We start from the raw sequence: 15,082 nt of genomic DNA on the forward strand, positions 1-15,082 counted from the left end.
TACAGGAGCCCAATGACAGGATGGTAACCCCATGGTGTCTGTGGGTCCCAGCTCCCTTTGCACAGTGCTGAATTTAATTCAGCTCCTTCATAAACACAGAAGAGTGGCTCCAATGAACCTGCCTGCTGAGTACACATACAGCAATGTGGTAACCTCAGGCTCACTTAAAAGATCAGCACTGGAGAAGTGAGAGAGGTAATTCACTGAATTATTGTGGGAAGGCAACACACCAAGTGTTCACTTACCCCAAATCACAGGTATTAGAACTGAAATGAGTTCTACTAAGGCAATTTCCCATCAGCTAGCTCCTGGGATTATTTGTTTTATCTTCCTCCTTCTCTCTATAAAACCAAGAGGTACACCACAATACAGCAGACCGCCTGCTGTACGTGGAGGTGAAGTACCTTGGAACAAAGAAAGAATGCTTCTCTGCTGTCTTTCTATCTCCTAGTTAGGAATAAGTGACCATAAAATCTGTATATGTGTGAAACCACAATATATTCCCCTGTTCTGTTATTAAAAGCCACTTGCAACATAAAAATGAAGCAGAGGTGGGAGTGCATTCACCGGCAGGGAGGAGCAAGCGATTATATACCATGAGTTAACTTCCAAGAACAGACTATATTTCTGGGAATTCAAAATAACATACATTTTATTTTAGTATTATGGGAATATTGAAAAGACTTCTAGCATTACTGCTATTTAAGCTACTATATAATCACAGTATAATTTTTATTAACAAAAAGACTTTATAACTTCAGAGACGTGCAGCAGTCATTGCAAAGCTAATGAAGTGAGCATGAGGCTTTGGGGGCTGAGATATGCTGTAGGTATATCAGGAAAACTGCCTTGGCAACCTTAAATCTCAAATAGAAGTGCAGGTTTAATGCTAACGTCTGTTGTCAGAGCTGTTTGGCTGAGCATCAGGAGTGGGGCTACACTAAGCTATTCACCAGAGAACATACAGAACCATTTGAGTTGGAAGGGACCATCTGGTCCAACTCTCCTGCAATGAACAGAGACACCTACAGCTCAGTCAGGTGCTCAGAGCTCCATCCAGCCTGACCTCTAACATCTGTAGAGATGGCACATGCTTACAAGCCCCCTCCTCCTCTCTTCCTATTTGAGACCTCTGTAGGGTTTCCAACCCTTGACTTCGCACAATTGCCTTTTGTGAAAGAGAGGCCTCAGATTATGCTGCTTTCATCCTGAGGTTGGTGTAATTAAAAGCAAGTGTGCAAAACAACTGTTGGAAAATGGGACAGCAAGTAAGAGCAAGCTGCTCCAAGTACTTCAGCTCTACAAAATTATCAAAACCAAAACATAATGCCTGATGTAGGGTGAATGCTGGTTCTTACATCAGCGGGCAGCAGATTGGATGTGTGAGAGCTCTCATGCTATTGGCTGGGGACTTGGTGTGCAGTGAAACACTGGGCTCTGTGGAGTCCAAATGCTATACAAAACAGTGCCAGTGACATGGAAAACCATCTAGGAAGGCTGAACCCTCCCATTATGAAAGCACACATCTGTGTCCAAGCAAGGAATTGGACAGTAGCATTTAGAATACCATCTAACCTAATTTGCTTTTTTACATCTATTTATTTTATTTGGACGCTCACAAGTGCCTGTTCTCACCATTGTGAATGCTGATGGCTTTTAGTTTCTATGGCTGCAGTAGGCTTTATTTCATGGATCAATCAAAATCTGTTGAAAAGGGGAAAGTGTGTGCCTGACAAATGCCATGTTCTCAAGCAAGAAATATTCTACTGTAGTCATGTGCAGCAACAAGGAAGGCCTTGAGTAGATGGGTTTGCTCTGGGGCCTGGTTCTGTCCCAAACAGAATAGAAACTCCTTCTCCAGATGTGGAGTTTCCATAACATAGAGCATCATACAGGTAACAATGGAATGACAGCACTGTTCTTCCATAGCTCATTATTTTGCTCTAGATTCCCAATACAAAGAAGGTACCATAACATATCAAATGCCATGATTTTTTTAGTTTTCTTAAATAGAAAGGAAAAGAAATGCAAACGAGTTAATTCTTAAAGCTTTCTGTTTCCACTTAGTGTGTTTTACTTGCAAACGTGGCTTCAAATGTCTGGGATTATCAGACTGCTTTTGATGAATGATATTATGACAAGTTACTTCTACTACTTTTTCTATTGGGAGAAATCATGTTTATGGAAACACAGGAGAGAAAAAAAAGATAGCTTCAGGTTTAGGCTTTACTTTCCTATAAATAAAGCCTTCTGAACCATGTCTCATTTGGAATTGGAATCATTTTCTGTAAGAAAAATAATAAAAAAAAAGAATCAGGATGATATTTTACTAACATAAGATTAAAACAAAAATATTAAATGAATAAAATGAAATAATACCACTTTTACCAGTATGGGAAACTTTTACTCTTAAAAAAGCTGAAAGACTTCAGTGTTACAGCTCTCAGGAGAGCACAGAAAAGTTTCTCTAATTTTAATGGAAGTGTGACTACCTCCTGTGGATAGGGATAAAGAGTCTGCTCTGCGACTTACAGCATTAGTTCATGTGAATACAATTAGTTCACTTCTTTGAGTGATCAAGTAGCACCCAACAGCAACAGGCACCGTAATTATTTACCAACCATATGACTGTAGGCTTACTGACCATCCACACAGCACAGCTGCTGCCACCAGTGCACGTGGAGCACCAGTGGGTATGAAGCACCAGGCAGCAAAGAAGAAGCAACAAAGCAGAAGCCCAACACCAAGAATATTTCTCTACCTGAGAGAACTCTAAACTCTGTACTGCATGTTCTTTATGTCCCTACAAGCATCTGTCTGCTCTTCATGACACAGCATTTCCCTTCGTGGCAAGACAGATTCTGGAGCCCAGCTGAAAATATGATGGAAGATTTAACCCTCCCTCTAAGATTTAGCCCTACCTGTTTATAAACACTGCTTTATTTCACTATCACACAACGTGCCATCTTTGCATGAAGAGCAGAAGCTCTCCATGAACTATAAAGAAGAAATAGCTGTAGGAGCAAAGCTTGTTATGAGAAGAGCGCTGAGGTTCAGCAGAAGCTGGGTCATCACAGACATTTTCTCCCTTCTAATAGTGCAGAAACCCAAGGGAGGGGGCAAGGGGTGACCTGGGACACTGTAGGCACCCAGGAGCCCAGGTCACAGCTGAGCGGAATCCTGAGGTTGCGTTGGCCAGAAGCCAGTTGGAAACCTACTCGAGCCACCCCACCATTTTATGACACTGTAAAGACGGTATTGTTTAAAACATTTCAAAAATTCTCCACACAATCTGGCAGCCTTCCAAAACGGTCTTAAATGAGCCAAAACTATCAGCAGCCACCCACCTTCCTGTCCATTATCCTCTGATTAATGACATTCCACCAACAGGGTCCAACATTCAGGATCTCCCTTCTGCAGGACCTCTGCACAAATGCCATCTCTAAGACCTGTAAATTGTCTGTATGGTTTGCAGCTGTGTTTTACAGGGAGCTGTCTCTTCATTGTGTGGTGACCATTGCAGGAGAGGCTTCACAGGGAGTGGAGAGAGATGGGGGTTTGCAGCATCTCGTAAAACCTTCATTAGACAAAGTAAAGCATGAGAAACCAAATCACACTGGAAGTAAGATACTCTGTTTCTGAAAATGTTTTCTTGCTTCTTATCCTGTTGCCTCGTAACTTCCAAATCAAAGCAGCCCTAGTAAGAAAGGAGCAACAGTTGATGCCTTCAGGATTGATGTTATTTAGGTGTATTGATCGATGTCTGTGCTGCTCCCTAAGCAGTGTGGAACTGCGGGGTATTTTCAGGTAAGAAATTTGGAGAGACATCGCAGTGCGTAAGCCAGGCTGGGAATAAAGATCAGCTCTGCAGCAGCCAATGCTCTTGTGTACAGCCTGTACCTGAGACAAATCCCCAGTACAGGGAAAGCACAGTTCAGAGAGTACCTGGAGAAGTGAGAGATTTTCTAATGTCTGGACTTCTTCCATGAGCACTTAGAGGACTGGCTGAAATATCTCACTTTCATTGATGGATATGCCCAAGAAATCAACGGAGATGATGAATCAGCTATTGGGAAAGCGAAAGATGACAAATGACCATATCCTTTTCATCAGTGCTACATCCAGTCTACAGATTTGTACTTGGCAGTGCTTTTCTAGGCCTTTTTGATAATGCCAAAATGGTGAAAGTTGCACTAATGTGTAAACGCAGCCTCAGCAGCTGATAGGATCCATACAGTGTCATTTTTACAGAATAAAGAAATACTCCTAGTCTGTAAATCTTGACTCTGTAGTTTTCATCTATGACATTTTTTCCCCCATAATATTCTATTACTTTACAGCCTGGACAAGGTAAGCATAAGGCAAAACCCTGAAGAGAAGACAGATTACTTTCAAGTCAGAAGTTCACACTTAAGAAATGTCTTTGAGTTTCTGCACTGCCCTGTGCATGAGACTGAAGGTGAGCAGAACATCTGCTTCATGATTTCATTAGGAGTAGGGCACTGAAACACCCTCACATCCTCTATCTGCCTCAGCTCTTACACAGAAGTTCGTTTCTTCGTGATCATTTATTTTCCTAAAGTATTAATTTTTTTGCAGCGTAGGCACAAAAGAGGCATGTGTTGGTATGCTGTGTGATTCCTTCAGTAGATTTTGGTTTTATGGCCTAGGAACACACACTCACCTCTTCCAGAACTGTATATAATACCTTTATAGACATACACTTCTGGATGCACGTGCACTTGAATCTTTCTTTGTGTGTTTATACAGACCAGTATGTTCTCACATGTCTATATCAATATAGAAGAAAGTATATAGAGACACAACCTATGATTTTTAAGAAAGCTTGCTTTCCACGAGGAGCTACAGAGTACGTTTCACTCAGCAGTGACTCATCTTTCTAGCTCTTATTTTCTTCTTACTGCTTAATCCAAGAAACTTTGACTAAGTCAGCTCTGCCACGTCCCAAGTGTAGCAGGGATTCCTCACCGTCCTTGATGCAAACAGAACTAGTAATTCTCCTCAGAAATAGCAAGAAATTGCTATTTGCGGGCTCATGCTTTACGCAATGATGACCTTGGCTGAGACAACCCAAGTGGAAAGGGCCCCAGCACATGAAGTCAATGCCACTGTGGTAAATAAAGGCAGCGCCAGGAAGGCACAATTTCAACATCCCCTGGCAGATGAAACATAGCTGGGCAGGGGCACAACGTGTATGAGCTATATTTTCTTAACAGCAGTCTGGGAACCTCATGGCACTATGTCATAGTGAGACAGGCTGGTTTTGTATCTCAGCTCGTTGTTATTATTGTTGTTGGGATTTTTTTTATGTGCAGACTCTTTTAGTGTTCTGTGCAGCCGTTAAAATGAAATACAGTGAAATTTACTGGGTATGCAGATAGGCTGGAGGCAGAATGGCAGGTATTTGTCAGTTGCTCAGACTAACGGAACTTCAGTGGCTTTCAAGTATTCACTGAAAAGATTTAGAATAAAAAGTGAAGTGTAGAATCCATTTCAGGTTGGCACTAAAAAATCACTGGGCGAGACAGATTGTAGACCAAGACCTAGACTTGCATGTCCCTACCACTTCAGACAGCAAAATTCAATAGCTGCATGCCTACAGCCCATAATACAGAGTTACATATGTCAAAGTTCTACTAGCAATCTTAATTAAATCAATCCAAAATGTTGCTCAGATTCATAAGGGCTAACAAACCTCAAAACAGCTAGCTCAGATTGCTGATATGTAAGGCTGACCTGACTCTTTTTTCCTTTATGTCCTTTATATCATCAGGAGTAGCCAGCACACCTCTGTTTGCCTTAGTTGATTGAAAGACCACAAAACAAGTCAGAGTTCTGATTAAAGGTCAGACTGCACCATGCTCTGAACCTCTGATCAAGCTGTGGATGTCTCTGTTCATGGATTAGGAAGAGGACTGGATGATCTTGCAGGGTCCCTTCCAACTCAGACAATTCTACAATTCTATAATCCATAACCCTCCAGCTATTCCTGAGCTCTACAACAAGCCCTCTGAGTATGGACACACGGTCAGCATCATGGCTGCATTTCAGGATTTATTTTAGGCCCCAGTCATTTCTACTTTGGGTATACACACACTCACAAGACAGTTACATTTTCATCCCAAACCCATTCAGCAGATTAAAGTGGAGCTCTCAATGAATTTGCCATAACTTCCTCAGCTTAATTCTGGTGTCTGCTGATGGTGTTTTTTCTCTGTGATTTTTTCCACATCTGTTTATTGTGTGGCTTCTTCACTGAACAGGCCATATACTCATTATCATATGAAATAATGTTTTAGTGGAAGAAATATTATCACAGAAACACACTCTAGGTATATAAGCTTGCTGTTTCTCCCTGGGTTCTCAGCTTTCTTTCATCAGGACAGTTTTGTTAAAATGATATTGCCTCTCTTGGGCGTACTTCACAAGAGCTTTATGGTTATGATGAATAAAACAACTGTGGCGAGACTGCAATAAATTAATTGCACCATTTTATATGAGTAAGAGAATGGGCAGGAGACCTGAGGCTGAAACACAAACCTGATGATGACTCGGGGTTCGTGGTTGAAAGACTGGTAAGAAAAAGCAAAGATGTCATAGCAGGAGTGGGAAGGGGATCAGGGTAAAACCTAGAAGCAGCCCAACACATTGTGGTTAACAATAAGCAATTTGGAGTCTCAATTTCCATTCACCAAAGTACATGGGAGATCTGAATTTCCAAGTTAGCAATTCTATTTTTTTTATGAGATGCAAAGAATGTGAATTTGTGTTTCTGCTGTTTATTGGTCAGAAATTGATTGTCTGACTGCACCACAGGAGCCCTCCAAAACTCAAAAAGGGCTCCTTTGGGATCCAGGAGGAGATGCCCATCTCTCTGGTTCTTGTTTTATCCTGAGTTCCTGGGCTGTTGGCTGCAGATCACTGCCTGGCTGCAGCGATAAGGCCATTCAGGTGTGCTACAGCTCCCTGCTGTGCTCTGTTAGAGTAAAATTTGTCTTTGCTGTGGGAAAGCTGAACTTTTCTTCATAGTTTAATAGAATAGAGAGCAAACGGGCCAATTAGCATGAGCAGGGTGGGACAGAAATCCTCCCAAAAACTGAATCCATGGAGCTCAGAGAGGAGATGTACTGAAACACAATGTCAGGTTGCACAGCTGTAATGTGTCACTGAAGGAAAGCTGCAGCACAAAGCATGGATAACCAAAGCACTGCTTAAAGTGCCAACCACCAGCCCTAATCTGCACAGAACAAAACATCCTGGTGTAGAAGCAGCCCCATGTTTTCATGACAACGATGCTCAGTGTGCAGAGAAGTACTTCATACCCCAGCTGTCCCCAGGGCTGGCCTCGTTGCAGCAATGTGGGTTGTCCCGGAAGGGAAAGAAGTCACAAATGTACAGTGTTTGTTTGATAAGCCCAGGTTTGTTTGCAAAGGGAGAGATGATGACTCGTCAAATGCCACTGCATTGCTGAAAGGACTTACAAAGAAATGTTGTCTGTGAATATTTGAGCAGGAGAGCATTCTGCACTGGGAAGTCCCTGGATGTGCTGTGACATGAAGTTCTGAGTTCATATAGGTTGCAATTGGGTTGCTGTTGTTATTCTGTAGTGTGAGAAGGCTTTTAAAAGGTCCCAGTCTGATGCTTTACCTTTACATGCCCATCTCCTGGGATTTTTAAGGTAAACATGCACACTCTTCGCTGTTGCTGTCTCTCAGCTTCTACAGAAGAGGTAAGCAAGCAGCTGCCATTATTGCCAACAAGACGCAAAAGGGAGGGGAAGGAACTGCCTGTATGATGGGTGTAGCAAGAGCTGTGCTGAGCTGCAGCAGTGGGACAAGGACCCTGGGGGTAGGGGGATGGGACCACCTAAGTCCCACATGATGGTGACACTGCCCTATGCCATAGTGCCAGCAGAAAGGAGTGCCCTTAAATCACACAGATCTCAGGCAATATTTTTCTGCAAGATTTGCTCTGTTGTTCTCCAAATCCCTGGTCAGTGCCTGGGTTGGATGGGTCTCAATGCCAGACAGGTAAAGACTGAGAGCCCACAGCTTGTAATTAAAATTAAAAAAAAAGAGAGAGAGAAAGAGAAAAAGAGAGGCAACAAGAGGGGAGAAGGAGACCTCACTTCTTTAACCTTTTTTTTTTTCACCTTTTAAAGACTTCCTGAGCTGACTGGCAAATGCTTTTTCCAGCGTTATGTCCCAGGGCAGGCTGGGAAGCTGGAGGTAGGATTTGGTGTGGGAGTTATGAAGTGTGTGGGGTAGTGACGATAGGCAGATAACAGCTTCTGGTGGTAATACCAGGGCATGGAATGGAGGCTAAAACCAGCAAATGCCTTCTCCGTTTAACCAGAGCTCGGTAAAAGAGCTTGGTGCCAGCCCAACGTCAGGTAGCACCTGATAGATTACCTTTGATTGCTTCTCAGGGTTCAGCATTGCTGTTCTCTAAGGTAGCCAAGCGTTAGGAAAGCATTTGGATGTTGGCTCAGGAGCTGACAAGGGTTCTGCTGGTGGAGCTGCAAAAGACGAAGGGAAAGTTACACAGAGCGGTGGGAGAGGTGAGAGAAAGCAGCCTTTTGCCCTGCTCAGAACTTTCCAAATCTGACTTTTAACAGGTATTTTCATGTCAAGTTTTCCTCTCTTTGGGCCACATGGTCGGTGCATTTGCTGAACGTGAGGTCCGGCTGTGAGTTACGACTCAGCGCAAGGTGTGAGCGCTGCTCTCTTGGTCTGTTCCAGTCCCTTTCCCCTATAATGCACTTTTCTAGAGTATAAATCTGCTTCTGTGACGACGTCAATAAAACTGTTGTGCAGAAAAAGCAAGTTCCTCCTCCCTTGAAAAAGATATCATAGCTTTCTTTCTCTTTCACAGCGGGAATCTCTTCCTGTAAACACAAGGCAGCCCTGTCGAAGCATCAGTAATAAGATTTTAACTATTTTCTTTGGAAGTTTCACCCCCCTCGCCCCCTTCTTTGTGGATAGTGGTTAAAGTGATAATTAGTAAATTCTGGTCCTCATCCAGAAATGCTCCAGCACTGAAACAGTACACAGGCACATGAGGAACACATGTACACAAATTGTCAGCACCCCTCTCTCTGCTGTTGGTAGAAACAAAAAAATAATGGCACAGAGTCCCTGCCAGAGACTGTAAAAATGCAGTTATAAAAGAGTATGTTATAGGGTAATGATCACACGTTTATACCATGCTTTTCATCCAGAAGAAACCTAACTGCTTTGCACTGCCAAGCCTTTCACTGCAGGGCTTCTAATGGGTGGCCGCTCTGGGACAAGCTTAGGACAGGAAGCAAGAACTACTAAATCCAGTAGAAATGGAGGAAAATTCAAAGATCCTCCAAAATAGCTTGTTTTCCTGAAGCTCATATGAAAACAAAAGTGTTGAAGCTGCAAAATGTGTAATAGGTTATTTATATGACATAGAAACTCCAGAGAAGATCAAAATAACACCGTATGAGCAAAAAGCATATGACAAAGTAGGACGTTTTTTCCAGCCCAGCAAGTTGGATGTGCTGACTTTACAATACTGTGTGCGAATGCTGAGTTTCATTTAGAGGAGCAAGAGAGGGCAGTGTCTGTTGGTAATGCCAATGTAACTAGGAATTTTCCAACACACCTTGTCCCATCGCTTTCCTCCTAATAACCAGCAGCCTCCCACCTTACAAAGGGACATCACAGGAGGGCTGAGCACTCAGGGAGCCCATCACGTGCTACAAACAAGGCATCTGCAATATTATCCTAAGAAAAGTCGAGGTGGTCTTCCTAAATGCAGCTCTTTGAGGGTTTTAATGGAACTTAGTTTTAAGTAAAGACAAAAATCTGTAATGTAATTTTTCTTTTTTTTTCAAATGTGTGATTTTCTCCAGAAAACAAGACATTTGAATATTTTCCTATTCCATGTTTCTGTCAAAGCCTGGTCCCAGTCGTTCAGTGGGAAGGGAGCCAAGAGCTCACGCTGAAGAGGGTAAGCTATGGGATTAATAACTACTCCAGACTTTGCTCTGAACTTTTCCTTCAATTACTTGCATATAATAGACTCTAGGGTAGTCTAACGAAGTATTTATTTTTTCATTTACTCTACTTTAAATAAATTTTATGGAACTGGATGGAATTTGATAGAACATAATTTTTCCTTCTCTTTTACTGCTGTAAATCTAAAGGAACATCTTCTGGGGCACTCTGGAGAACAAATTCTTCATTTCTACCTATCATTAGGACCCATCGCTTTATTGGGCAAAACCAAAATTCCCTCCCTGGCTTTCTCCCTCTCCACCCCCTCTTTTTCTAATAGGAAACTTAGACACATAGGAGCAAACAGAGAAGCAAAACAAAGCACACTCAGCATTAATTTGGCAACAGGGAAACTCGCTAAAACAGATTTTATTGTTAAAAACTGAGACTTGAAGTTTTCCTTCTATAAAAAATAACAAACCTCTCTGACATTTGCTGGAAATACTGCTAGCAAATGGATCATGTATTCCATTGCGCAGGAGATGCAATTAGATTTCTGCAGGTTTGTAAAACAAACTATGCTCTAGGAGCGCTGTCATGGAACCACTGCTCTGATTTCCAGTTGGATAACTGAGCTTTTAATTAGGGCTCCAGTGGTGCGACCGCTTTGCAATTTCCAAAGCTGCCTAAGGGATTTGAATGTCAAACTCTAATTACAATTACTGTGAACTGAGCATGCTCTAAGAGGATTTGAAACTTTGGCCCATATATTCCCTTTGTATAACAAGGAAGGATTTGCTTAGCAGTGAAAAGCTTTAATCTACTGCAGGTATGAAAAATTACTGAATTAGATCCTCCGCTACTGTAAAACAGCATATTTCATCCCATTTCTATTGAGCCAGGATGGTTTTTAGACCAACAGTGTAAGAGTTGCTGTTTTTTTTTTCTGAGAGCTGAGAGCTTTGTGGTGCACAGCGATGCACAGCTCCGCACCCAGGACTCCCTGCCTTCCTCTGGGGCACCTGGCACAGCACTGGGCAGACTTTCTGGGCTGCGAAGCTCTCGACATGATCCAGTTTCCAACCTGATAACAGATGATGTGTTTTTGCTCACTATATAGACCTCTTCGAGTAGATGCCATTTCCAGAAACTCGCAGGGAAGGAGCTGAGCGATTGGGTAGTCAATCTACATTTCAAAGTGAAAAGTCATTGCAATTAATATCCCACTTTGGAAATTATTCATGCAGACTCTTTCAACCGTTTCAGTAACAGCTCCTCTGCTCTCCAGCCCCAAACGGCTCCGCTAAGAAATTTCTGAGAATCTCTCCTTCCTCTCGTCAAGTTTTGATTTCAGTACATCAGCATTTCTGAGCGAGGAGGGAAAAAGGAAAGCATACAGATCCCAAACAATGCATTTCTTGGAAAACTCCCAGCTGTATAACCAGGTAACGTACCGGGCATTCAGGAGAGCTGGCTTCAGTGCAAGACCTGGGGGAGTCGCTCAGGGTAAGAGTCAAAAAAACTCCACGTTCCAAGTTGGCTAAAGCATCCTCATCTCCATAAAGGTGAATGGTTACCTGCCTCCCCCCCCTCAGACTGCCAACAAACCCAGTTTGGAAATGACTGATGAGGGCAGCCAGCGGTAACAGAAGAACTCCCACAGGCCAAGGAAGGGTCTGTAGCTGATCACAGCATGCGAGCCAGCTTTCCCATGCTCATTTCAACCAAGTTTCACTCTCCTTCACCCTGTCTCCATGGCTTTGGTTGATTTATTCCGTGGCTCTATTTTACATGTCTTTAGGTTTTTAATTTCCCCAGGGATATTCAGCAAAGAGGGGACTCTTGCACTGACACTGGTAAATGTATGTGCCATCAACGCCCGCTTCTCAGATAGTGCTGAGATCCTCGACAAGCAGCACAGCAATCACCCTGCGATCACTCTTCATCACTGCCATGATGAAGGCTGCTCAAAAGCTGAGAGAGACATCTGACTGTGCTCCCACTGCCAGCCTTACATCCTGCATGGAGACGATGCAGCAGGAGCTTGGTGAGCAGGCACGGGGTAAGAACTAAGTGATGCCAACATTAAGATACTCAAGATCGTGTGAATTAGCAGCATTCTTAAAGGTATCTTGTATATCCTGTAGCTGCTTGTACCACAGCACCTGTGTCTGGAGATTGCTCAGAGCATGCATCATTGCTGCTTCATGTGCTGTACGGTACAGTATAGACAGATTTTTAGTTTCTTGAAGATCCTGGCCATTTTTATAGCTTGTTTTTACTTTATGGTACAAAATAAAGTTTCCAAATGGGCTGTCTGTTCTTGAAAGCATAACATGAGATCTGATTTTCCAGGGGTGCTTCACATGGCACTAACAGCCCAGCTCTGTGACATCTGCCCCTTCAATACCACACGACTGCCCCAGGGGACAGAGCAGCCCTGAGCAGAACAGTGAGGTTTCTCAAGGAAGATTAGGATGGATTTGCACTACGCTTTTCAGCAAAACCTCACGCAATGCCCTATGCTTTTCACTAACTGAACAAACAGAAAAGATGGTTCAAATTTAGCCAGGTGGAAAGACTATTGATTTCACAGAGGGAAGCCAGAGAAGGTGTATCAGGGATAACCTTGGCCCTGTATGCTCCAGGAAGTTCTGTGGGGTCTGTTGGCTTACTGCTGGCAAATGCCTCTATTATATGGCACATGCATGCTAAGTAGTGACAGCGATAAGGAAACTGGAAACAAACCTGTGGATGCCTTTCACAGCTGGTCACCAGAGAGCTTATTACTGCATGTGCTTAGTTTTGCAGAAACAAAAGTGTGTAAGCATCCCTTTGTTGGATTCCAGCCAGATGCAAGCCACAGGATAGACCTTGTTTTGTCTTTGCAGGTGCCTGCCTTGTGCAGGTGCACATGGAGGGCTATTGCTTTTCATTTTTTCGTTCATTGTAAAGAAGAAATTGCCTGGCAAAGTGAGGCAATCTCAGCAGCAGGTAGGGGAGCTGAGCTTTTCCACCAAGCACATCCTTGCAAGACAGCTGTACTCCAGGAGATGATTTGCTCAGTGCTGCAGAACCAGGCTCAGCTGGAGGACAGGACCTAAACAGCAAACCGTGTGCCTTGAATGGCCCTATGCTCCCCTCATGCTCCACGTGTTCCTGCACCCTAGGCATGGGCTGCCTTTCTCTGTTCCCTCTCAGCCTTCATCCAGCCAGAAATCCAACCCATTCTGACATTTCTTATGAGCTTCAGCCTGTCCCATTCATCAGACACACGCTTTGCATCAGCTTATCGAACTCAACAAAGAAATGTGTAGCTTCATTCCTGTTTTTCTAATCTAGGTGAAAGCAAGTCCCCCTCTAACACATCAGGGAGAGCATTCAGTCTCCCCTTCTCTGCTCAGTAAGAGGGTTTCTCTCCAGATAGACACTTCTTTCTATCCATTTTGTTTGTTAAGGAATCTGGGGAAAAGGTTCACTGCCACAGACATTTCCTGACACTCACCTGATAAAATCTAGAAAATTACAGCAATGCTTCCAACAGGTCCTGGGTCAATCACTTCTCAGAACACATTGGCATTTTTAGCTGCTCTCTCTACCACCAACTTTTCAGAGCACCAGCTCTTCTAAATACTGTTATCTCAGTCCTTTTTGATGGAAAAAAGCCCTGAGATCTTTTCTGGCAAGAACCACAGGATTTCCTGACAGCTGTGGTCTCTGCATAGACCTCAGTGGGACTGGGACCCATCCTCCTGGGACAGGGGTGAGTGAGTGACCATGCACAGAATGAAGTTTCCTACACACAGCTTCGGGTAACAGTGAAAAGTACATAACACCATGAAGTCATGCATTTGGGCAACACTGATATTGCTTCCTACACATCTCAGGAGTTCACTGTGCTACAGCTCCAGTGCAGCTTTCCTGGATTTGCCATGTGTTTAATGGAACATATGTGATCTGTATTAACCTTACACGTCCGGGAAATCTCATATAGACTCCTGGTGCTATTGTTACACTCAGACACACCACAAACCTCATAATGTCTGTGGTTGATCCAGTCCAGTGCACTCAGACGTGTACATTTCCAAATAACCCTTAGACATTTTGGAATGCACGGCATTCCCCTCCTGCCATTTCCCACACAGGGAGCTCACTCACCTGATGAAGGTTGTGACCCTGAAGCATCCAAGCTGGGATCTGAGCTGCCCTGTGAACACGCTGATGAGCAGGCCTGCAGAGAAAGGAAGTTTGAATAACTCTAGGGAATACTAAAAGGGAACACTTGGTTTTATCTCTTCAGATTACTAAGAAATAAAATTTTTTTTGCAAAAAAAAATTAATGATTTTATGTACAGGAGGATTAAAAAACAGATAGTTTCATTTGTCAAAAACAATGATAACATTTTGAGTTTGCAGATCTGTTCAGAACTGAGACAAATTCTATGATCTGAAAGCCACAACTGGCTGTGGGTCTGGGAGTTTTTCATATGGGCATCTCCACTGACATCAGAATAATGTGGCTGCCTTTGTAAATAAGTATTTCTTAATCAGAGTAAAGGTTGCAAATATCTGACCCGTGATAGAACAGGAGTCTGGTTTCTTTCTTAATGACTATGAAAGGCAGTAAGTAAGAAGACTGATTTGGCAGCAAATGCTAGCCTTGAGTTGGGATTCTTTGCTTCATTTTATCCCTTTGTGCAATACATAAAGTCCTTCTTCTCCCTGATTCCCAATTTGTAAAATGGAAATGTTTTGTGGGAGTCTTGTGAAGAGGAATATGATAAGCACTGAAGAGGTTTTCAGGTCTCATTGCAACATAGAAATGGGCATCTTGTAAAGCTCAGGTGGGCAGACAGTAGGAGCTCTGGTGAGGACAGAGGCTCAGGAAGCTCCTTTGGTTCAAATAAACACCCAACAGCAGTTGCTTAGACACTCTATTGAGAACCTGCAAAACAAGGGTGGAAACCTCGCGAGCTACTCACCAGTCTGCTCAGGTTAGAGATTGGAAATTCTGTATCACAGTGTTACAGCTCTTCTCCTCATGACCATGACTCAGGACTGCAGAATCTGCAGCACACACACACACCAGAGGA

At 43.2% G+C, this 15,082-nt stretch overlaps 1 long non-coding RNA gene across 1 annotated transcript; it reads right to left on the bottom strand.

The window, feature by feature from the left end:
- Window positions 1-3,289: 3,289 nt before the first annotated feature.
- Window positions 3,290-15,060, bottom strand: LOC109370532. The gene is made up of 4 exons (XR_002120745.2): window positions 14,972-15,060; window positions 14,148-14,220; window positions 8,433-8,539; window positions 3,290-3,577 (listed from the first exon to the last, which is right to left on the bottom strand). It is a non-coding gene; the product is annotated as an uncharacterized LOC109370532 (long non-coding RNA).
- Between the last annotated feature and the right edge of the window lie 22 nt (window positions 15,061-15,082).

The sequence above is a fragment of the Meleagris gallopavo genome, chromosome 20, assembly GCF_000146605.3.
Source record: "Meleagris gallopavo isolate NT-WF06-2002-E0010 breed Aviagen turkey brand Nicholas breeding stock chromosome 20, Turkey_5.1, whole genome shotgun sequence".
NCBI classification, from domain to species: domain Eukaryota; kingdom Metazoa; phylum Chordata; class Aves; order Galliformes; family Phasianidae; genus Meleagris; species Meleagris gallopavo.